Source organism: Rana temporaria, chromosome 9 (genome assembly GCF_905171775.1).
Source record: "Rana temporaria chromosome 9, aRanTem1.1, whole genome shotgun sequence".
Lineage (NCBI taxonomy): Eukaryota > Metazoa > Chordata > Amphibia > Anura > Ranidae > Rana > Rana temporaria.
Window position 1 is genome coordinate 129584902 of NC_053497.1, and position 25175 is coordinate 129610076.

Below are 25175 nucleotides of genomic sequence, written 5' to 3' on the forward strand. Positions count from 1 at the left end.
GATGGTGAATCTTGACACCCCAGATGTTTTGGAACTACATTTCCATGATGCTCATGAACTCTGCAGTGTAGCTTAACACCATGGGAAATGTAGTTTTCAAAACATCTGGGGTACCAAGGTTCGCCATCACTGCCCTAAATCAACAAACAGGAGAGGTGGAAGAAGAAGTATGGTGCAGCAGAAGTTTATCACATGGTAGAACTGGATAGGTTAGGTTTTTTAACCTGTCTAATAGATTTTCCCTATGAGAGCTGTCAACTGGTGGGCACCTACCTGCCATCACAAATGTTATAGCATCACCTTGGTGTTTAATTTTTTATTTATTTTTTGGTCATCCAATGCCGAGGGCTACTCATACACACTTTGATTATTCTCACTCAGCCTGTGGGCTTAACAAGAAAAATCAAATACATTTCTCCATCCAAGCTAAACAGCATGGATGGGGGAATCTCTACTGCCAGCTCTTGTATTCAAGCAGCCATGACAACCGCCTCTGCTTGACTATCCAAACACTGACTGCACCGGATTGGATGCAGTCACTGTTCAGCCAACAATGTTTTATTCGTCTCCTCCGATTTTGTATTTGAAGTCTGTCAAGCCAATGGGTGCCAACAAAGCCACATGTCTCAAATTTTGGCCAGTCCAGCAGGAAGTGGCTCAAATTGGATCCATTTATGTATGGTTGGTTCAGGGGCTGCTTAGGGAGGCCAGAAATTAAATTTGCACGATTCCCCCATGTCTGTGTCTCAGCAAGGGGGCGGAAGAAGCTGTCCCCACCTGGAGAAAACAGTGATTATTGTTAGCTGCTAGTGATAATCGCAAGTGAATCCAGCAGGCTGGTTGTATCCATGTTGATTGTTCGATTAACTTCGTAAATTCAGCCTGCCCACATAGGTTCGAATTTCAGCCGGTTCCTGCTGGCTGGCCTTCGTGTTCATCAAATCTCCTTTAAATGAAACAGAATGCATGTACTGTTTACGGCCTCCCTGACATTGTCGTTGAGATGCAAATAACGCTGTGCTGAATTCCTCTTTTGCCTAAAGTGGATTTCAGGTGCAGGTAAATAAAATAAAAAACGTATGCGGGAGTGTCAGAAAAATTATGATCTGCTGGGTTGGAGGTTTATTACGCCTCCCAGAATAGTCGCAGGATCACAATGACTCCATCTCCACACTTAATTCCATAAGTGAAGATGAATTGGGTGAGAGGCTGAATTATTTTCTTAAATTAAAGGAAACAGCGACCTTAATTCTATCATAAACACCCCATAGCAGTATGGAAAGCCAGGATGTGAGCCAAGCCTCGGTCGGCGCACGCTCTGGCATTCCAGGATCTGCTGGAAATGAGATGCACATGGGCCGGCTGGGAGAGCAGACACTCCTTAGAGACAAACATGGATTTACACTTGATGCATGCTCTGTCTGTACAGGATACAAGTGCACAGCCCCAGGCTCAACATTGTGCTGCACTCTGTTTGCTCTCAGCTAGCCTGACATTTGCACATTCCTAAAGGGACACATTAACACCTTCAAGGGATGCTCTGGTGAGCTTTCTGTGTGCGCACGGTTCTGAGTCGATGAAAGGATTTTTTTTATTTAACTCTTATGCTTTTCCACTCCTGTTCATATTTTATCATACTGCATATACAGATTCGAATATTCCTCCTCAAGTGGATGTGAACCAAAACGGTAAACGTCAAAGCCATGATAAATGACTGCCGAGATCAGACCAGTCAAGGCATGGAGCAAGCCAACTGGTTTCTTAGTAATCGTTTTTTTTATCGTTAAGAAAAAAAAGACAATAGAAAAAAAGATTGTAAGGCTGTATGTACAAAAAGGATCATAAAATTACTATGAAAATGGCAGCTACCAAAGGCCAAAAATAAATGAAAGGAAACCTCCGCTAAGGGAAAATACACAGACAGCCATTACCGATCTCCTCTGAAAATAAAAGTCATGTTGATCCACTGGCATCAGTAGCTGATGAGTAACGGACATGGAACATGCAGATAAGGCACTCCGGCTTCATGCCTGTTCTAAGCCACTGGATCAGAAAGTATTTAAGACAGAGGCATTCGGGCAACTATGATTTTCAGGTGGTCAGCAACAGCTGTATTTTTTTCAAGACAGGTTTTTTTTAAAGTGAAGTCCAGTCTCACTTATTTTTGTTGCACAGGGCCTACCGCATACCTATTCAACTGTGTCCTAAAAACTGCGGGGAGGAGGGTTCGCCGATTTATTTGATGTGGCGTTGTCCTAAGTTGCACCGGTTCTGGGGTAATGTCACTGAGGTAATTTCCTCTGTTTCAAGTTAAAGTCCCTTCGGACCCCTTGATATGCATATTGGGTGCTGTAGATGAAGAAATCTACCCTCATCCGGTCAATACTGCAGTGATCAGACTCTTGTACCTTGCAAGAAAGCAGATAGCTAGATTTTGGTTGTCCCCGCACGTTCCGACTAAGAAACAGTGGATCGAACAAGTAAACTTTATTATTGTGAAAGAGCACTATACATATCAGCATAGAAATGCAGCCCGGAAATTTAATTCCATTTGGCAGCCCTGGTTGGAGACTCCTGGACTGGCACCCTCGAGACTGGTTTTGACTCGGGTGTTGCAGGTTTAGGTGACATTTTCTCTCCGGGTGCAAAGTTTGACCTTGTTTGAAGTGTATGTATGTATGCATTATACGGTGGGCATAAAAACTTGAATTGATGGTGGAAAGTGGTTCTGAATGTATGGGCAGACTGTGGAGTGCAGGACTTCAGTTGTGGCCCGTTGGCCTCGTGTGTAGTGGTGTTGGGGGGTGAGGCTGTTTTTTGCCTGCCCAGCACTGTTTAATCTTTGCCATTGACATTATGTGTTTTGTGTATACTTTTGGTGCCTTTGTTCTAGCATATGGAAGATACATGTTTTCCTTTGATGGTATTTTGTGATTTTTTATATATGCTGGTCTATGTTTTTGTATTTTATTTTATTGGCACAATAAACTTTTTTTCTGTATTAAAAAAAAAAGTGAAGTCCAGTCAAAACTTTAATACATGAAATTTTGGATAGGAGACAGATAAAAACCCATGTTATGTATTTATCATTACTCAGGGATCTGTTGGAATGATTACCCCTTGGTGACAATGATCTGACTTGGCAGTAGGTGAGGAAAAATCTCCAACAGCTACACAGATGCAAATAAAAAAAAAAAGGTTATTTTATAATTGGAGTAGGGTAAGCCTAGACGGGTGTAAAATCTGTCTTTTGATGCACAGGCCTGGCTTATCTGGTAGACACCAAGGAGCATTTGTGAACAGATGAATCATATTCGTGTACCAATCTAGGGATCCCCTCTACACGTCTGTCAATGAACACATAAAAATGCTTTTTTAGGAACACGAAGACCTGACAACTTTTTTTATTTTAATTTCTGTCTGTGTCCCTTTTGCTGATTTTCCCTTAACTTCCCCATCTGCTGAAACAGACCCCCCTGATAGCAGTAATCCAACAAATTATCGAAACCTTCACCATTCTATCCATATTCGAAAAATATATTTGGCTTGACACGCTTTTTGGCATTTTTTGGGTTGTGATAAATAAAAAATAATATGCAGACATTTTAGGTATGAAAATTCCTATGCCCAAAAAATGCCATTTCAATTTTCAGATGCCCATAACAGATGCTCCCTCAATGCTTTTGAGCCACTGTCATTCTGTTTTCTTTGTACAACCCTAATTCTAAAAGAGTTGGGACGCTGTGTAAAATCTCCATAAAAACAGAATGGAATGATTTGAAGGAGATCTCATGAACCCATATTTTCTTCACAATAGAAAATAGGAAACAGATCTAATGTTTAAGCTGAGAAACTATAAAAAAAATTATGAAAAAATAAATAAAAAAAAAAGTAATTTTGAAATTAGTGGCAGCAATACCTCTCAAAAATTTGGGACAGGGTGACAAAATCTGGCAAAGTAGGTAGTACTAACAAGGAAGAGCTAATTAGGTTAACTGCCAATAGGTCAGTAACATGCTTGGGTATAAAAAAGAGCAAATCATTTTAGAGTAATGTTCCTCGACATAAAATTACAAAGATTTTAAATAGATCATCATCATCAAAATCTGGAGAAATCTCTGTGCGCAAGGGACAAGGTCGAAATGCAATATTGGATGCTCAGGCCCTCAGACGGCACTGCAATAAAAACATGCATAATTCTGGGATGGACAGCGCTGCATTGGCTCAGAAAAACTTAATTTTGCCATCCAAAAATGCAAGTTAAAGCTCTAATATGCAAAGAAGTCATATCTGTACATGATCCAGAAATGCGGTAATCTTTTCTGGGCCAAAGCTCATTTAAAATGGTCTGTTGCAAAGTGGAGAACTGTTCTGTGGTCAGACAAATCAAAATTTGACATTCTTTTTGGCAACTATGAGCGCCGCATCTTCCAAACTAAAGAGAGGAGGGACCTTTCGGCTTATCAGCACTCAGTTCAGTTCAAAAGCCTGCATCTGATGGTATGGAGGTGCATTAGTGCGTATGGAATGTGCAGCTGGAAAGGCATCACCAATGCTGAAAGCTATATCCAGGTTTTAGAGCAGCATAAGCTCCCATCCAGATGAAGTCGGTTTCAGGTAAGGTATGCATATTTTAGCAGGACAATGCTAAACCACATATTGCATCTATGGCAACAGCATGATTTCATAGTAGAAGAGTCCAGGTGCTTAAAGGGGTGTTCCACTCATGTTTTATGTTTAATAAAAGTCAGCAGCTACAAAAAGTGTAGCTGCTGGCTTTTAATAAACATACACTTACCTGCTCCACCGTCCAGTGCCGCTCCTCTCCCCCCTCCCCGTCGGTGTCTCCATCCTAACTGTGGGTACCCGGCCGGGCATTCACTGCGCATGTGCGAGCGGCGCTGCGCCCTGTGATTGGACAGGCGATCGCCTGGGACCTGTCAAGTGTCCCAGGCGATCGCCTACAGGAGGGGCTGCCAAAAGGCGATTAGACTATTCGCCTTTGCAGCCCCTCGGCGGAAGGAGGTAGTGGGACAGGAAGTCCCACTCCTCCTAAAGCCCCCCCCCCCAAAAAAAAATGACCCAATACTGTTGAGCATTAAACAAATGAAAAGAATAGGACAACATTTCTCTCCCAAAACTCCAGCAACTGGTCTCCTCAGTTTCCAGATGTTTACAGAGTATTGTTAAAAGAAGAGGAGATGCTACACCATTGTAAATATGGCCCTGTACCAGATTTTTTGAGACATGTTGCTGCCATTATTTAAAAAATTTCCAAATTGACCTTATTTTTTCTCAACCACTTATGGACCGGCCACCGTGGGTATATGTCAGCATTTTAAAGAGGAAGATCGTTGTTATGGCAGCAGCTAGCTGCCATAAACCCAGCATCTTCTTCTTCAGCGGGCGGTCCGCTTTCAGATAAAAGTGGCCTCTGCGGCAGATTCGCTGCCGAAGCGAACGCCTATGTGAGTCGCGCTCTCATAGGAAAACACACATATGAGGTATCGCCGTGATCCTTAGAGCAAGAGCAATAATTCTAGCCCTAGACCTTCTCTAACTCTAAACATGTAGCCTGTAGAAATTTCTAAACGTTGCATATGGATATTTTTAAGGGTAAAAGTTTGTCGCCATTCCATGAGCAGGCGCAATTATGAAGCATGATATGTTGGGTATCAATTTACTCGGCATAACATTGTCGTTCACAAATTGGGCAAACTTTTTTTATTATTTATTTTTTAAAGCAAACTAGTGCGCTCGTAAGACCGCTGCGCAAATACAGTTTGACAAAGTATTGCAACAACCAACATTTTATTCTATACGGTCTTAGAAAAAAAAAATATTATGTTTGGGGGTTCTAATTAATTTTCTAGCAAAACAAATTAAAAATTATTTTAACTTGTAAACGCTGAGTCTGAAAAATAGGCTGTTATGTAGATTGTATACAGTGTCAACTTTTTAAGAGTTTGGGTTGTAAAAGCCCCCTAGCTGCCATCAAAGGTAGCAGTGGTCCCTGGCAGGCCAAGTAGTAGTGGAGCGCATTGTCTATGTACTATATAGTCACCTCACTCGTCATGATGCTATGACAGACCGCAGTATTGCTGTTACCAAGTTTTTGAGGTGGCCTTTGCATAGCCAATGTGAGAAATTCAGTGGCCAATAGTAGAGTTGGCGAAATTTCATTTTCTTAAACTAGAGGAGCCATACAAGTCTGCATGGGGCACCACAGAACCTCATGGTGACCATAGATGGCTCAATAATTACGGGATGTTATTGCTTTTAATTAGCAGGTCACGTCTGACCTTCTAGAAGGGGATAACATGTCTTCAGTTGTAAAAGATACTTGTATCTATTAACTAGAAGAGAAGACCAAGAGTTTGCACTGGAGTTAACTCGGGCAAGAAGAAAGTTTCCCATTCTCCGGATATCTGCCTGTCTGTGGCTGAAAAATAAAGTGTAATTTCTGCATTACATATCAAGTAGTATTACAGCATCTGTTAACTTTGAAAGAACTTGCTTCTGAACAAGTGTGATGCAATGCTTGTATTACATTACATATATAACCGGCAGACTACAGCGTCTGTCAGAAAATAAATTGCTACCAAAATGGCCCCCTCTGTTCATAATAAAAGTGAGCAAGGCTGCCACCTTGTCCACATTAAACCAAATTATGACCCAGCTTTACTTACACCGCCCTGAGTAAGGAGGGCTAATGTCACAGCCCGAACAAAGGCCCTGAGAGTCAGCTAAAATTCTGGGTGGTCAGCTATTTAAACTGCATTGTCCTGAGGGGAAAGGACAGGGAGGGGGACAGAGTAGCTGGAAAAAGAAATGGATCAGCAGTAACTATACATATCTGTAAAGCTGAGGATGATGCGGGGAAAAAGAAAGACAATCAGCCACCTCTGAGTCTGCGAACGGGTTAACGAGTTCTTATCCTAAGTAAGTTTGCAAACATTCCACAGTGACTTTTACCATTGTGCTGCCCTTGTCAGACTGGTTTGTGTATCCAGCCTTAGAATCCATAACTTAGGGTAGCTCCACAGAGGGGGTGGAGATATTGCTCTGGCGAAGATGACCTTCATCTCAAAGGAAAGTTACGTAGTTCCTTCACTTGTACCTACAATGCTGCGAGGTGTGACATTTCAGTTACAACAAAGTGCAGAGAACATCAAACCTACAAGTGAATGTAAACTGCAGCTACAGGAGGGGCAGAGGGTGCAACTGTCCTGGGCCCAGGAGGGGACACTGCATAACTACTGACCATATTTAGCCACGTGCTGTCATTACTCTATAGGGTACAGTAGTATTTATTTCCTGAACATCTCCTTCAGGTATTCTATCATAAAGTGGAAGTGTGGGAAATAGATGGAATCGTTGAAGGTTGTTGCAGGAGATGCTAGCGGACCCTGGTCCAATATTGCTCTGGCGTCCCATGGTAATAAAGCTGGCTATATATTCTCTGTAAAATAGGAAAACTCCCCTCTCCCTCTTGTCCCAAATGCTTTTTTACTGTAGGTACGTTTTACTATATGGTTTGGAACGGCCCATTCATATGTACTTATTTCTCTGAGGTTACTAATTTTATCAGTAAAGTTCTCCAGCTGCCTTGGTTCCCACACAGTCAGTGTTGATAGGGAAATTCCTTCCGCTGAGCTATTGTGTTATTCTGGCGGGAGGGGGAGCAGTGCCTTCTGGGAGAACAGAATGATTATTGCTAGCACCTATAACCGACATGCGGGTTGTACCCAATTGATGGTTCGATTTGGGTACATTTAGCCTGCCCATACATGATTTGAATCTCGACTGGTCCCTGCTGAACTGGCTGAGATTCTAACCATCTATGGCTGGCTAAATGCTGCTTATTGGAACATGTAGGGAAGAATACTCTTCCTAACTAAACAAAACACCTCCTGTTTTCCTATGCCAAGAAACTCATAATGATGTCATTGAAATCTTGTGCCTATCCCACTCTATCTCAATGGCTCAATCACATCAACCAGGCGATTCCCATATATAAATTGAGGATAGGGGATGCCCATAGAAGTTCAACAAATGTGGTCCCCTTGGCTGGTCTCACAAGATTTAAGCTCTGTACGTTTCTGAGCTGTACTTCATTTTATGTCAAAACAGAAAAAACGATAAAAATGTACCCCAAAAAAAAAGAAAAGAAAAAGAAGAAAAGCTGGTCATAGATGGAATTCCCATCCACAAGATTGAGGTGAATTTCCTTTTGAGAGAATGCGGTTAGATTGACTTCTCTCTAGTGGGAATAGCCATAGATGGAATGGAAAATGCAAACAGCTGATAACAAAGAGAGCTATTGGTCAAATTTATATTGAGCAGTTGACAAATTGCTCCCTGCAATATCACTGGTCAGCTACTGTAAATCTTTGTATACACAACATGGGACTGCTGTGTATCCAAGCTCAGTGCGCCCATTGTGGACCTGAATAACCTCTCAGGAGGGCTAATCCGAGGTATATTATCTCTTTCAGATCTTATCAGCTGTGTGACTGTGGGTAAACAGTGGCTCTGTGACCTCAGACGCTCATGGGAAGATGATTGCAATCAGATTTTAGCAGGAGAGATTTTCGGAACTCCCAGCCTTGTTAATTTTCCCATAAATTCCTGTGTGGATCTGTCAGCGATCCTGTCAGCCAGAGTGTGAAGAGGGGACCTCTGGAGTTCTCACATCACGTCAACACCTGAGCTTTGATCCTTTTAACTCTCCTGATGAAGCTCTTTTATCTGGAATGTGTGAAAATTCTCAATGCATTCCACCACATCCATTATCCTATCATGGCATAGCTGAAATTATACTTTAATATTCAGTGAATCAAACTGCTTAAGGTCACTATTTTAAAAAGATTGAACTACTGTACAAGCTACTATTCCTTTTTACGGGGGTCCACTTTCTTTTGCTCTGTCCACTCAGTACTGATACACAAAAGGTTAAGCACATTAAGGTAAAATCCGCAACTGCAAAATTTGTGGAAGAAAGAAAGTCTGGGAAGAAGAGGGTAGACCCCCGAAAAACTTCTGAAAATGCACCCGTTAAAAGAAGAAGCTTTCAGAGGACTACCTTCCTCTTCATCTTTTCTCCACAGATTTTTTCTCAATATACTGAACCTTTGTGTACCAGTACTGTCTGGACCGAGAAAAAAAGTAATACCCCAAATAGTTGGACCTGAAAATTTAAACGTTAAAGCAAGTAAAAAAAAGTATTATGGACAGTACTCAATTGTGGTGGTGTTCTTATATGTTTAAAATTATATTTTTATTGTGAGGTCTATAAAACCGATATGCATTTCTATTGTTTCCTTTTTTGATTATTTTTTAAATGGTGTCTTGGGTTTTAATTGTGTTGTATTATCGCTGTTACTTTTTAAATGAATGAAGTAAAAAAAATGTAAACCAATTGTTCACAGAGGAAAATCCAAACGGATTCAAGCAAATTATTATTTTGATAATTTTTGAGCAAAAGATTTAAACATACAATAAAGTGCTGCGTAAATTGTCGACACTAGATAAAGATCTGTGAAAAAAAAAAATAAAACAATAAAAAAAAAATCAATCTATGATTTTTTTTTTTTACTATTGTGTTGATGGCCAGAAGCACACACAATTTCTTATGCCGCGTACACACGGTAGTTTTTCGGCATGAAAAAAAATGAAATTTTTCAGCATGTCTAAAAAACAATGTTTTTCCAAACTTCATCATTAAAAACGATGTTGCCCACACACCATTGTTTTTGAAAAATGATGAACAAAGCGCGGTGACGTACAACACGTACGACGGCACTCTGAAGGGGAAGTTCTATTCGCCTTTGGGCTGCTTTTAGCCGATTCCGTGTTAGTAAAAGACGATTCGCGCTTTTTTGTCTGTTACAGCGTGATGAATGTGCTTACTCCATTATGAATGGTAGTTTTACCAGAACGAACGCTACCATCTCATAACTTGCTTCTGGGCATGCACAGGTTTAAAACGTCGTTTTAGCCCACACACGATAATTTTTTACAACCCGAAAAACGACAATTTAAAAAACGACATGCAGCATGTTTGAATTTTTTTTTGTCGTTTTTCAGAAGCCGAAAAACGATGTGAAGCCCACACACAGTGATTTTAAATGACGTTTTTAAAAATGTCATTTTTTTTCATGCCGAAAAACGACCGTGTGTATTAGTGTCAAGTGTTAGTACAAGGGCAGGGAAATTGTTTGGTGTCAGATATGGGTTGGGAAATGGGGAAAAAGATATAAAAAAAGAAAGAAGACAAAGAAAAAAAAGAAAAAAAAGATAGAGAAGCAGCACCTGTAAACATATCACACATGTGGGATTAACGCAATACATCCATTAATCATTTAATGAGTATGACCACCACTTTTTTGAGTTTACACCCCATCTTTCAGCACCTCAGAATTTCTCCAGAGAAAGTCGTTAAAAAAAAAAAAGTGCCGTTATCGCAAGAAATAATTGCAAAAGAAAATGTCTCTTGTTAAATATGAAGTTAGAACAATATTTTTCTAACTGACTTTTCTTCACTTGTACCATACAGATGTCTGCGTTGTTTGACATAAGCGAGACTGTGATTTACTGTGGAGCGTGACAAAGTGAATCCTGGTGACAGATTCTCAGGAAGACTGGGTGTGACTGGAGAATCTTCCTGTCATACATGCTAATGGAGCCTGGGAACAAGCTTCTGCCTGTCACACACACAAGCTGCGTCTCTCCCTCGAAGGACACTGATACACACCGCGTGAACCCGCAGTACACCGTCATTGACAGCCCCGAGGAGCAGAAAGAGGGCTGAAGATATGAAGTTCCTGTTACTGTAACTTGAACTGCGTCTAAAGTCATTTTTTTTAGTTTAGGACAGAATTTGGAAAGTTTAAGGTTTTTATTACTGTCTGTGTTCCTGATGGAGAGATTTACACAGTGATGGGAAATCAAATAGCGGAACAGGAATCAAGGTGAAATTTTATATAGAGAGATTTCCTCTTGGTTCCTGTGAGGCGAAATCTCAAGCGTGGGAAACACAGACAGAAAATTACTTTTCGACTTGAATATATATTTACTTTTCTACTTGAATATATATACACGAGGGGTCTTTAAAAAGTTTCCGCATGTTTATATATAACTTGGTTTAAAAAAAGTGCAGAAACTTTTTGAAGAACATTATATTTATTTATGGTCGTGGCCCTTTGACCGAGACAGATATGAATCACATAACTATACGACAAGACTTACAACATAAATAGACCTGAAGTGTGTCTTGGTCATCTTGTTGGTATGCCAAGAAAAGGGGGCATACCCAATATTCTCTAACGTTTTTCTTCATGATTTTAAACTTAAAGGGAACATGTTTTTCGGACAAAATACATAGTCCAATCCATTGCCGCAAGAAAATCAACTGTTTCAACAGTATTCACTCCCCATTTTGTTCCAGGTTTTTGATATTTCGTGCTTAATCCAAAATGTTTAACTCTGCTTGCTGCCAGAAACAATGTAAGGTGCCCATATTTATCTCAAAGCTGTAGACCAAGCTTCGTAGACTGGGCGTTCCTAATTGATTGACAGGCTTCCGACCGTCGCATACTGCGCGTCACGAGTTGCCGAAAGAAGCCGAACGTCGGTGCGCAGGCGCTGTATAGAGCCGCACCGACGTTCAGCTTCTTTCGGCAATTCGTGACGCGCTGTTTGCGACGGTCGGAAGACTGTCAATCAATTAGGAACGCCTAGTTCCGCAGAAGACATACCCAAAAGCGGCGGTGAAAATACGGTATGTACGGGGATAAAATGAAAAAAAACAGCCGATTGCCATTATGTAATGTTAAAAAAAAAAATTTGGGTGAACCTCCGCTTTAAAGTGTTACTAAACCCAGGACCCTGCATTCACTATATCTGGTCTCCACAGTACACAAAAAAAGTGCAATTATTTCAGTAAATTGAAGTAAAATTGTATAATTAGTATATATAGTGCCTTGAAAAAGTATTCATACCCTTTGAAATGTTCTACATTTTGTCATGTTACAACCAAAAATGTAAATGTATTGGGTTTTTATGTTATAGACCAACACAAAGTTCCACATAATAGTGAAGTGGAAGGAAAATGATAAATGGTGTTCAAATTTTTTTACAATAAATATCTGAAAAGTGTGGCGTGTGTTTGATTTCATCCCCCTTTACTCTGGTACCCCTAACTAAAATCTAGTGGAACCAATTGCCTCCAGAAGTCACCTAACTAGTAAATAGAGTCCATCTGTGTGTAATGTCAATATAAATACAGCAGTTCTGTGAAGGTGAAGCCCTCAGAGGTTTATTGGAGAACCTTCGTGAACAAACAGCATCATGAAGGCCAAGGAACTCGCCAGGCAGGTCAGGGATAACGTTTTGGAGAAGTTTAAAGCAGGGTTGGGTTCTAAAAAAAATATCCCAAGCTTTTGTGACGTAAAACACAACTACGTGCTGATAAAAATGAAGTTCAATGCTTCCAAGCATGCGTCGACTTGATTCTGAGCATGCATGGATTTTTAACCGATGGACGTGCCTACAGACGATCATTTTTTATCTATCGGTTAGTTAGCCATCAGATAATTTTAAAGCAAGTTCCATTTTTTTTAACCGATGGATAAATAACCGATGGGGCCCACACACGATCGGTTTGGTCTGATGAAAACGGTCCATCAGACCGTTTTCATCAGACAAACCAATCGTGTGTACGCGGCATATGGTACAACTGCAAACCTACCAAGACATGGCCGTCCATCTAAACTGACATACCGGGCAAAGAGCATTAATCAGAGAAACAGCCAAGAGGCCCATGGTAACTCTGGAGGAGCTGCAGAGATCCACAGTGGAAGAATCTGTCCATGGGACAACTAATAGTTGTGCACTCCACAAATCTGACCTTTGTGGAAGAGTGGCAAGAAGAAAACTATTGTTGAAAGAAAGTCATAAGAAGTCCAGTTTGCGAGAAGCCATGTGAGGGACGCAGCAAACATGTGGAAGAAGGTGCTTTGGTCAGATGAGACCAAATTTTACGTTTTGGCCTAAAAGCAAATTGCTATGTGTGGTGGAAAACTAACACTGCAAATCACAAGCGAATAGAAGAAAGAAAGTCACCGCTCCAGGTGGGTCTACTATGCGGTCACACACTGTTACAGGATTCCAAGGGTGCTGGCGGTGCACTAGGCAAGCATAAAAGATAGATGAAGGATGGATGGCCGCACTCCAAAAACGGTACAGGTTGTCTTTTATTAAATGAACAGCAGATACATCACCAGATCAAAACAACAGGAACAGGGGAACAGCCGACGTTTCGCACAAAATCAGTGCTTATCCATGAATAAGCACTGATTTTGTACGAAACGTTGGCTGTTCCCCTGTTCCTGTTGTTTTGATCTGGTGATGTATCTGCTGTTCATTTATTAAAAGACAACCTGTACGGTTTTTGGAGTGCGGCCATCCATCCTTCATCTATCTTTTAACACTGCAAATCACCTTGAACACACCATCCCAACCGTGAAACATGGTGGTGGCAGAATCATGTTGTGGGGATGTTTTTCTTTAGCAAGGACAGGGAAGCTGGTCAGATGGAGCCAAATACAGGGCAATCTTAGAAGAAAACCTTTTAGAGGTGGCAAAAGACTTGAGACTGGGGCAGAGGTTCACCTTCCAGCAGGACAACAACCCTAAACATACAGCCAGAGCTATATTGCATTGGTTTAGATTAAAGCATATTCATGTGTTAGAATGGCCCAGACAAAGTCCAGACCTAAATCCAATTGAGAATCTCTGGACTTGAAAATTGTTGTTCACAGACGCTCTCCATCCAAGATTAAGCCATTTTGCAAAAATTCACTCTAGATGTGCAAAAGGCAGTTCTACAAAGTATTGACTGGGCTGAATACAAATACAAATGCACGCCACTTTTCACATACTTGTAAAACATTTTGAAAACTATTTATCATTTTCCTTCCACTTCACAATTAAGTGCCACTTGGTGTTGGTCTATGACGTAAAATCCCAATAAAATACATTTAAGTTTTTGGTTCTAACATTTCAAGGGTGCGAATACTGTATGGCACTGTAGGCGCTGTATTAACTGCTAAATACTCTCTTTTCTAATCAGTGGTATATAGCAGTTTTGTGTCTTCTATTAGTATCTGGTTAAAGCTTGTAGGAGGAGTTTTCTTTCTCCCCTGATCGTCCTATGAGGCTGCAGGACCACTGACCCTCTGGACAGTGCGGATTGGCCCTATGCTGATCACATGCACCCTCAGAAGACAAAAAAACTCTCTAGCAATACACACAATACTAAGCATATGCAGAGTGACTCCAAAAGCCCTGTCTTATCAAAAGATGGATGGGGACTGTGAAAGAAGGGGAGGATCAGAGAAGACAGGATCAAACAGCCTTTTTACACAATGCACAGGATTAACCCCCTTAGGTTCCACAGTGATTATTTTACTGTTGGGGATTCAGTAACACTAAGGCAAAACTTTAATTTGTTTTAGATTTAAATAAGAGTGGTGAGGGGCTAGAACCCCTGTCAGGTATGTATTGCTGTCAGTATCCCCATTAGTTATATTTTCTCTTATTTTCCTGATCACCAATGTCACCTGGAATCAAGGTTGAGGGTAAATACAACATTTTTGAAGTTGCCACCAGAACAGGAACAGGGGGGAAATCATCCGTCACAAAAGTAAAAGAAAGATAAAGTTTAAAGTGCATGTATTACCAAAACTTTAATTTTTCATTTTGAATAGCGTAGGGAAGGATTAAACCCCAAATGACAGACAAGCACGGCTCCAGGTAGACTCAATATACATTAGCCCCTCCACTGTGATTAGGTGCTGGTCCGATCCATGATTGTGATAATCCAAGCATCCAAAGAACAAAGGTTGACCGCACACCAATGGCCAGGGAATTTCAAAAAATGGCAACCATCAAAAAAAAGAGTAATAAAATCCTTTCCGACAGCCATGTCTCAAGCCTCGTACACACGGTACGATTGTTGGCCCAACCGAGCGCCTGATATTTGTCAAAAGGACGTGTGCCAGGATGTTGTCTTGAATATCAACGTTATACAATTGTCAGGCCACAAACACGAACACAAATTTCAGTTCTTGAGCGCCACCCCTTAGACCCCTTCTGCTAATTTTGTGTTTGGTGAGCATTGATTCCGAGCATGTGTGTTTGTACATTCGACTTTTGTGTGACAGATTTGTGTACTGACCATATGAAAATCAGATATCAAACCGTTGTCCGCCGAAAATGTATTAGCTTGTCAGCCAACATTTGTTGGCGGAAAATTGGACAATTGTCAAAATGAGCGTAATAACTGTCAGATTTTAGGACAACAGTCTGTCAACAGACAATCCCCTTTGGTAGCCAGCACTTCCAGGTATACTAGATGTCCACGATATCTCTAGTGTTTCTCTGGGACATAGTAGATTTAATTGAGCAAATTTTGGTAACAACACATGTTTTTTATTATTTCTCTTTGTATTGTGTGTCCGTTTTTGACCTGTAATTACATGGAATAAATTGGACAGCAATGTTTTCCTACATGTGGTTGGATACAAATAGATCCATTTGTTAGAATAAGTGTGCATTCTGGTCTGCTGTGTGGACCTGAACAAATGTATGCAGATTAAATTTGCCGCCATAGGGACTACATGGGTCAGTTTTTCCTCCATCATAAGATGAAGAAAAAACGTAATTGGTATCAGAACAGGCTTGGATATCACATATGTGGCACCCATTACCATTCTGATTCAACTTAGCAGGGGATCAGTCGGTGGTTCACCTGCTGAGACGGGACAGAGACACCCGTGTGAAAGTAGTCTTTTACTGCCATGCTTACAGCATCAGATCAGTTATACCAAATTTCCGCAAGTAACAGTAATTTTGCAAAAGGTGTCTACAGGCACTAATTGGCGGCCAGACACATATGTACAATCCAAACAATCATTGTTTGGGAAAACTGGCATGTCTTGGCTTGTGCCCATCATTTCGACTAGGGAAACAATAGCGATGGGTCAGAAACTGCTTGCCTGGAGTGCTTGGCCAAAAGATGTTGGCGATGCACTACAGGCACAAGATTTAAGTGCAACTGGATTGGATGAACATCCTTTTATGTCTATTGTAGAAAAGTTATAAACCGACGCATGGTGTCCACACAATTACGTATAAGGATGTACCACTCCCTACTGCTACACCGCTTGCCAGGACTCAGCTCGTTTAACAAACAACTTTACACGTCGATTATTGGAGATCCTCCATGTGACTCACGTTCTGCTGTCAACTGGACCTCAATTCACCCCTGACTTCATAAATGTTACCTTTCTATATATATCTAATTAGCAGTGTAGGAAACATGGGTTCCCATCGGGCAAACTTATCTTTCCAGATATCACTACTGGGTGTTGCCAGTCATCGAAATGTGGTGACAGCTTAGCCATACACCATGTATCTGGGATGCATTCCCTGCTCTGTTTCTGCATGTACCAGTTAGTATGATAAGGTGGCAAGCGTGGGACACATATTTTGTAAAGGTGTCAGGTGCTGGGAATGCCGAATATCTGCTTTCCCACGACCAGAAAAGAAGCTGAAAATATTAACTGGCTTGATTTAATAAATGCAGTTGCTCAATATAAAACTAGATTTTTTTTTACTGGAGATTTTTCAAATATTGAGTCCCAACAAAAGTAATGAATGAAGTTTCAGGACGTTGGCATTGCTCTTAATGCTGTGAAAGCCCTGAGGTGCCACAGAGTCATCTAATAAGCTGGTGAGCCTCGGAGGACTCTGGGAAGTGATATGAGAAAGTCTCTGAAGTGACAAGCCGTATTAGATTCTTCATCTCCATTTCGTCTTGTTGTGGGAAAACGGAGAGGTAAATGGTACGGTGGGAAAATTTCAAGGGCTTCTCTCACCCATAGGAAGATGCAGCAGTGAAAAAAAAAAAACCAGGGAGGAGGGATGGGATTTCCTAACAATACGCCGCTGAAATCTGCATGACAAAAGAAAATGGAAGCTGGGGCTAGTCAATAGCTGCCCCATTGTCTACACGCTGACCCTGGGGTTAAGGAGGGCTCTCTCCTTCCACATCTCTAACTGTATCGCCAGACTGTGGGATCTTCTTACAGCCGCTGTTTAGTGTCCTACTGTTCCCAGGCTGCCCAGTCGTGAGACACTGCCGCCCTCATGAAAACTCCCATTTGGTTCCATCTTCCAGGCAGACTCGCTGGTGAGACCTGGGCAATTACAGGACTAAACTCATTAGCAAACGAGTCATTTTCCCCCAGCATGCAGAAATATTCCAAGGGAAAAGAACCGATGAGCCTTTCTGATGTATGTTTATGAAGACGCAAGCGTAACCGCGAAGCAGTGATTAGCTTTGGATGGAGGGTTAAAAAAAAAAAAAATGTTAATATGAAGGAAAGCGCCATCATTATACAGTGTGGCTCCTAACATCCCAGGGCTGACCAGAAATGGCTTAGGATCCTTTTTGGGCAACAAGCTGAGTGCGATGTGGTTTTGCCATGATTGCAGCGCGACAGTTGTAGCAAAACCGCACTGCGATTTTGCCAGCATTGCGGTGCAATTTGGAATCGCGGTGATGTGAACAGTACACATGGTAAGAAAATCGTACAAAAAAAACACAGCTTTCAAATTGATCGTACAATAATATGATCGTTACACAGCCTTCGAAATTATGCAAAGGGACAAACACAAAAATCTTTCACGTACGATTTTCATTTAATCAGTACAGTTTTCATCCGAAAATACAACAAAAATACATTACATCGCTTCCGAATTTTTATTCTGTTGTACGAGAATTTTCATACTTTAGTAACCTCTTTGTTTTTGATATGAGACTAGCATGCAAAAAAAAACCCCTGATGATCATGTGTCCGATAACCTCATCGTGTGTACTAGACCTTAAAGGGGTTGTAAAGGTTCATTTTTTATTCTCTAAATAGGTTCCTTTAAGCTAGTGCATTGTTGGTTCACTTACCTTTTCCTTCAATTTCCCTTCTAAATGTTTTTTTTCTTTGTCTGAATTTCTCACTTCCTGTTTCTCCATAATAAGCTGTTTTGGCTGACTAACCCCCAGACAGAATGGCTCAGATTATGGGAAAAACTTACGGCGGAGAAACAGGAAGTGAGAAATTCAGAAAAAGAAAAAAAAAAACTTTAGAAGGGAAATCGAAGGAAAAGGTAAGTGAACCAACAATGCACTAGCTTAACCACTTGAGAGCCGTGCTATAGATGAAAGACGTCCACAGCGCGGCCATCACCTGCCGGGTTGACGTCCCTGGACGTCCTGCTGCCCGGCGTGTCACGTGATGCCGATGCGCGTGCCTGGCGGCCGCGATGTCCCCAAGGTACCCACGATCGGCAGTGACAGAGCATGGACAGGGAACTCTGTGTGTAAACACAGAGCTCCAAGTCCTGTCAGGGAGAGAGGAGACTGATGGTGTCCCTTGTACATAGGGACACAGATCGGTCACTTCCCCCAGTTAGTCCCCTCCCCCCACAGTAAGAATCACTCACAGGGAATACATTTAACCCCTTCCCTGCCAGTCACATTTATACAGTAATCAGTGCATATTTATAGCACTGTTCGCTGATACAAATGTGAATGGTCCCAAAATAGTGTCAAAAGTGTCCGATATGTCCGCCGGAATATCGCAGGCCTGACAAAAAAAATCGCAAATCACCGCCATTACTAATAAAAAAAAAATCATAAATCTATTCTCTATTTTATAGGCGCTATAACATTTGCGCAAACCAATCAAAATAAGCGTTTTTTTTTTTATACCAAAAATATGTAGAAGAATACGTATCGGCCTAAACTGAGACATTTTCCAAAGAGGACACTTGTTCATGGACAAAAAAAAGTTCACTTTTATTTTTCTAAATAGAACTGATTAATAATTTTGTCCCAGTTTCTGAAACAGGGAAGGGGGTCTTGTATGTATTTAAAGAATCTAAAACTGCTCTGTTGCTACATTAACTGTTGCCATTGTGAAGCCCCTTCTGAAAATGCTACCTGCTTGGCTGTCTGGCTTAAACTGACCTAGAACGAGTATACGGTTTATTGCAGTGAAGGCAGAACTACCCATCTGCATACTAAAGCCAGCCATAGACAGTTCGAGCCATGTATGGATTTTACATGCGATTGCTGCCAGCGGCATTAATAGACGCTAGCAGTAATCACGGTGTTCTCCTAGCGGAGACCGCTCCCCCACCGAAATAACAAAATGGCTCCACGGGACGGATTCCCCTATCGACACTGACTGGGTTAATTAGGGAATCAAGTGATTTTCTTTGCTGCAACCTGTGCTTACAGGAAAGAAAATCGCTCTGTCTATGGCTGGCTTAGGGCCCCGACTACTCCCCATTCACACCTCTGTTATCTGTTGTACCTTGCCCACTGCGTGACAAAGCACTTTCGCCTAGCAGTAAAAAGGCTCGCTGGTTCAAATCCCAACCATGACACTACCGGCCTGGAGTTTGCATGTTCTCCCTGTGTCTGCGTAGGTTTCCTCTGGGTACTCCGATTTCCTCCCACACTCCAAAGACATGCTGGTAGGTTAATTGTCTTCTGTCTAAAATTGGCCCTAGTATATGAATGTGAGTTAGGGACCTTAGATTGTAAGCTCCTTGAGGGTAGGCACGGATGTGAACGTACAATGTATATATAAAGCGCTGCATAAATTGACAGCGCTATATAAGTAGCTAAATAATAGACATGTGCAGACTGGAATATTTCGTTTTGTTTTTTCGTTTGGAAAATACATTTATTTAGTTTCTCCCGAAAATCGTTTTGATTTATTTCGTTTTTCGTTGGGGAATAGCTTTCGTCCGAAAATCCAATAATACTTGGTTTCTGTCGAATGGTCAAAAGAATATTCGACGGAACGTCGAATATTTTTGGTTTCTGTCGATTGGTCAAACGAATATTCGACGGAATGTTGAATCTTTACGTCTAATCGTACATTTCCGTTTCGAATATTCCGCCTACAAGAATTCTAATGTTGTATGACTAGTAATAATGTCGAATCTATTCTCTATAATGTCGAATCTATTTTCTCATAAATCGAAATCTATTCTCTGTAATGTCGAATCTATTATTTCTATAGTGTCGAATCTTTTCTCTAGAATGTCGGATCTTTTCTCTATGATATCGAATCTTTTCCCTATAATGTCGAATCTCTCTATATCGAATTTTTACCACAACAAAAACGAAAATAAAGAATTTTTTATGTCGGATCTTTCGGTTTTCGTTTCTTGCACTTTCGTTATCGTTTGTTAAAACGATAACGAAAAAAACAGATTTTCTGACGAAAATGCATTCTAGCGAAAACGAATGCACATGTCTACTAAATAATAATAATAATAATTTAAATAATAATAATGCGTGACAAGAGGCATCTCTTTTTTGTCGATGAGGTTCCTTCCAAACTATGAAACGCTCGTCTGTGCAACTTGGGAAAAGGTGCAGGCACTTTATTTAAGGCTTCCATAGAAGCACATGTAAAATGCATAAAAAATATGAATAAAAAAAGCATGCATATCAGTTTGCACCTTATCTAAAGTTTTGGATCAGCCCGACAGCCAGGCAACTAGTAAGTTCAGGAGTAGATCAGCAATGGTAGCCTCACATTTATCTCATGGCTCCTTCGCTTTAAGCAAGGACTTTCAATGTATACAGGGAGCTGGCAGCTACAAATGCCACACACACACACACACAGCCTGGAAGTGAAGCTCAGCGGTGAGACAGCCTCGTGAGAGTGCAGCGTGGGAACTGGGAGGATGGGCAAGGAGGCTGCCGTCACAGTCTCAGCATCAGCAAAGAGTTAATCAGGGAGGGGTGAGAACGCTCTGGCAGGTGTATGGAAGTGGGTGAGATGGCTGCACATCTCAGGCTCTGTTCTCATGACCCATGGAACAGGTGTTTCACTACGCACTAAAAATAATACTATGCGGCTTCAATGCTCCATCTCCTGCATTTCTTTTATGTCTTGACAAGGTGGAATGACAAACAAGCCCCCTGGGCTGAGGGCTGGGGTGGGCATTTAAAGGGCAATTACCTCCCAGGAAGAGAAGGTATAGATTTAATTTAAAGCTAGCATATAGAAATGATGGCTTTAAAATGTATCTATAGCCAAATTTTTTATTTTTTTTTAGTTTTGGAAAGGTTTAGATTCCCTGACAGATTTTACGTCTTTCTAGGATTCCATTTTCCCCTTACTTCCTGTTTTGGGGACCACCTTTTATCAGACAGGAAGTGAGTAAACATATATCACAAGAAAACACAAAAGTGGAACATAATTGTGAAGTGGAAGGAAAATGATAAATGGTTTTCCAACTTTTTTACAAATAAATATCTGAAAAGTGTGGCGTGCATTTGTATTCGGCCCCTTTACTCTGATACCCCTAACTAAAATCTAGTAGAACCAATTGCCTTCAGAAATCAATAGTCCATCTGTGTGTAATTCATACTCCGTATAAATACAGCTGTTCTGTGAAGCCCTCAGAGGTTTGTTAGCAAACCTTCATGAACAAACAGCACCATGAAGGCCAAGGAACTCACCAGACAAGTCAGGGATAAAGATGTGGAGAAGTTTAAAACAGGATTAAGTTCTAAAAAAAATATATCCTAAGCTTTGAACATCTCATGGAGCCAGGGCCATCTTTAATATGGTTTGGGCCCAGGGCAAACATTTTTTTTGGGCCCCCCTCCAGCTTATTTTGGGCCTGGCTGGTTCACATGTATGTTTTGGCAGTCCCCATTTGTGCAGGTACAGCAGCCCATTGATTTGAATGGGCTGCCATGCCTTCGTTTCCTGCAGAAAAAAGGTGCATTCAGCATTTTAAAAATACAGTTGCCTTGAAATCCATTCTGCTTTTGCACCATGCTACTTACCTGCAGTTCTTGCACCATGCTACTTACCTGCAGTTCCTGCACACACAAACGCACTGTGTTTTTAAAAGCGTGACCTAAACATCTAAAAATGCAGCAAGTTTGACAGTGCGGGAACTGCAGATAAGTCACAGCAGACAGCAGTGCTTGATGGGCATAGGCGTGCCGTGTGCGCAGCCTATTACATGAGGCATGCACTTTTCTTTGCAGGAAACGCAGGCATGGCGGCCCATTCAAATGAATGGGCTGCTGTGCCTGCGCAAATGTGGGCCGCCAAAACACATACATGTGACCCAGCCAGGCCCAAAAAAAGCCCATCAAGCAGTTAAATACAGACAGTAATGTCATGTGCTCTGAGGCTTTACTCAGCCTGGACTGCAGGTCTGGTCTGTGATTTAAAGAGTTCCTCTATTTTACACATGGCATGGCATGGGGTCCCATGGTGCTAAAGCAGAATGGACAGACGGTGCTGTGACCCCATGCCATGCCATGTGTAAAATAGAGGAACTTTTTAAAACACTGACCAGACCTGCAGTGAATCATCAAATATTATAAAGACTTTGGGCACACTCTACAGAAAACTTCTATTTACAATATAGATTAGCAAACAGTGACATAACTTGAGGAGCAGGACATGAAGAAGTCAGCCTCAGGAAGAGCAAACTGGGGATGTTATAAAATCACATTCTAATTCACTTTTATATGCAAGCAGCACCCAGTGGCAGGAAGGGAGAAGTGCACGTCTAAAGGGAAGCCAGGGGTGCTGTACATTTTAAAACACTGGGAAGGGAAGCAGTACTGTCACTGGCTGCGTGCCGCTGATGATTTTCAGCATGATTTGTGGGCAGCACAGGGAGGCAGGGCCGCCATCAGGAATTATGGAGCCACTTACACAGCTTCAGGCATGGGCCCCCTGGAGCAGAGAACCGGGATGGGGGGTGCTGCCGCCTGAAATTGAGAAGCAGGGGGGGGGCTGCCGCAAATTTAGAAGCGGGGGGCCCTTTACAAAAAAAGAAATAAAGAAAGAAATAAAGAAAAATATATATAAAAAAGGGGTGTAGCCATCCGGGGCCCTGGGGACCTCTGGGCCCTTTTAATAAAAATAAAAAAGAAATAAAAAATATATTTTAAAAAGGGGGTTGCCATTGCCATCTGGGGCCCTGGGGACCTCTGGACCCTTTAATATTTTTTTTTTAATAAAAATAAATTACAAAAAAAAGGAGGTTGCCATCCGGGACCTCTGGGCCCTTTAATAAAAAAAATATATATAAAGAAACATTTATAAAAAAAAAGGGGGGGTTGCCATCCAGGGCCCTGGGGACCTCTGGGCCCTTAAATAAAAAAAAAATAAAAAAAATATATAAACAAAAATAAAAAAATAAACATTTAAAAAAAAGATAAAGGGTGTTTGCCACATGGGGACCTCTGAGCCCTTTAATAAAAAAAATATATATATATATATGTTTTTTATAAAAAAAAGGGGGTTGCCATCCGGGGCCCTGGGGACCTCTGGGTCCTATAATAATAATAACAAATATATATATATATATATATATATAAAGATTTTTTTTAATAAAAAAAGGGGGGTTGTCATCCGGGGCCCTGGGGAACTATGGGCCCCTGGGGACCCCCAGACCTCTAAAAAAAAAATTGGCCCTTTAATAAAAAATAAAATAAAAATATATTAAAAAATTGTCCCTTTAATAAAAATATATAATTTTTTTTTTTATTTAAAAATAAATAAAAAAAAGGGGGGGGGGTTGCCATCCTGGGCCCTGGGGGCCTCCGGACCCCTAAAAAAAAAAAAAAAAAAAAAATTTTCAAAGGGGGATGCTTTGGGCCCCCAACAGTGACAGGGCCCAGGGCACCTGCCCCATTTGCCCTGCGGTAAAGACGGCCCTGCATGGAGCACTGTTCAATCCATCATCTGAAAATGGAAAGAGTATGGCGCAACTGCAAACCTACCAAGACATGACCGTCCACCTAAACTGGCAGGCTGGGCAAGCAGAGCATTAATCAGAGAAGCTGCCAAGAGGCCCATGGTAACTCTGGAGGAGCTGCAGAGATCCACAGCTCAGGTGGAAGAATCTGTCCACAGGACAACTACCGTATATACTCGAGTATAAGCCCAGTTTTTCAGCACATTTTTTTGTGCTGAAAATGCCCCCTCGAGTCACCTTTTTGCGCCTGATCTCCCAGACTTTGGGGACACGGTACCGGCCGGCCGTAGGTCCCCTTCAAATCTGGACACCCCTTCCATATACTCCCATGTTAAACGTCAGTCTAGTCATGGACACCGTGAGGCACGGGCATAGTGAGGCATGGGCACAGTAAGGCATAGGCACAGTGAGTTTAGATCAAAGCATATTCATGTGTTAGAATGGCCTAGCCAAAGTCCAGACCTAAATCCAATTGAGAATCTGTGGCAAGACTTGAAAATTGCGGTTCACAGATGCACAGTGCTGTAGTAGTTCATTCAAAACTATAAACCGTCAGCCTCAAAGACCTTGTTAGTTTTCCACTCACAGAGGACTGTGAATAAGTGACATGGCCAAGCAAGCAGGGCACCACACATCTGTGTCTTTTTTGAATTGTGGCAGCAAACACGGGTAGAAGATCCCCAATCTGCTGTCACAGTGGGGATTAGGGGGAGGGTGCATTCATAACATGTTACACCCTGAATATGGGTGTAACATGTTATGAAAGGTGAACTTCTCCTTTAAGATTGGACAGTGCAGCCTCAGTCTATTGGTTTGGAGAAGGGAGTGGGAGAAGGAATGGGTTGCTGCCGAGTGCCTTGTCATCCTAGGCTATGGGGCTGTGTGTTTCCAGTAATGCAAACATTGTAGGGAGACACAACTCTGGTCCATGCATGCAAGGGTGGCTCCATAGGATGCTGCAAGAGAAAGGAGTCACCCTGAAAAGGGAAACCTGTGGCAGTGGCCATGGTATCAGCTTCAACTGATAAAGAAGCTGCATACTCCGTAAATGATAAAATCAGCTGGCCAGTAAGGGTTTAATATCACTTTACATTTAAAAAGAAAATGCATTTTTAATTCTATATTACTGTTGGAGAGTTTCCTTTACTTTCTGTGTAGAGAAGAGGTCGACACTGGAACAGGAAGTGAGGGGAATTTAGTCTAAGCCCTGGACAGTGGTAAAACCACAATAGGAGTTACACTTCTCCATGCTACTCAAAAAAAAAAAAAAGGTTTTTGCTATGGAAGCACAC

The 25175-nt window shown here is 41.5% G+C and overlaps 1 protein-coding gene and 1 long non-coding RNA gene across 2 annotated transcripts in view; one reads left to right on the plus strand and one right to left on the minus strand.

Annotated features, from left to right (window-relative positions):
• Window positions 1-25175, minus strand: part of EXD3 (exonuclease 3'-5' domain containing 3) — a 439907-nt gene that overhangs the window by 52157 nt on the left and 362575 nt on the right. The gene's annotated exons all lie outside the window — the stretch shown is intronic.
• LOC120914060 lies at window positions 6802-9314 on the plus strand. The gene is made up of 2 exons (XR_005743610.1): window positions 6802-6942; window positions 8499-9314. It is a non-coding gene; the product is annotated as an uncharacterized LOC120914060 (long non-coding RNA).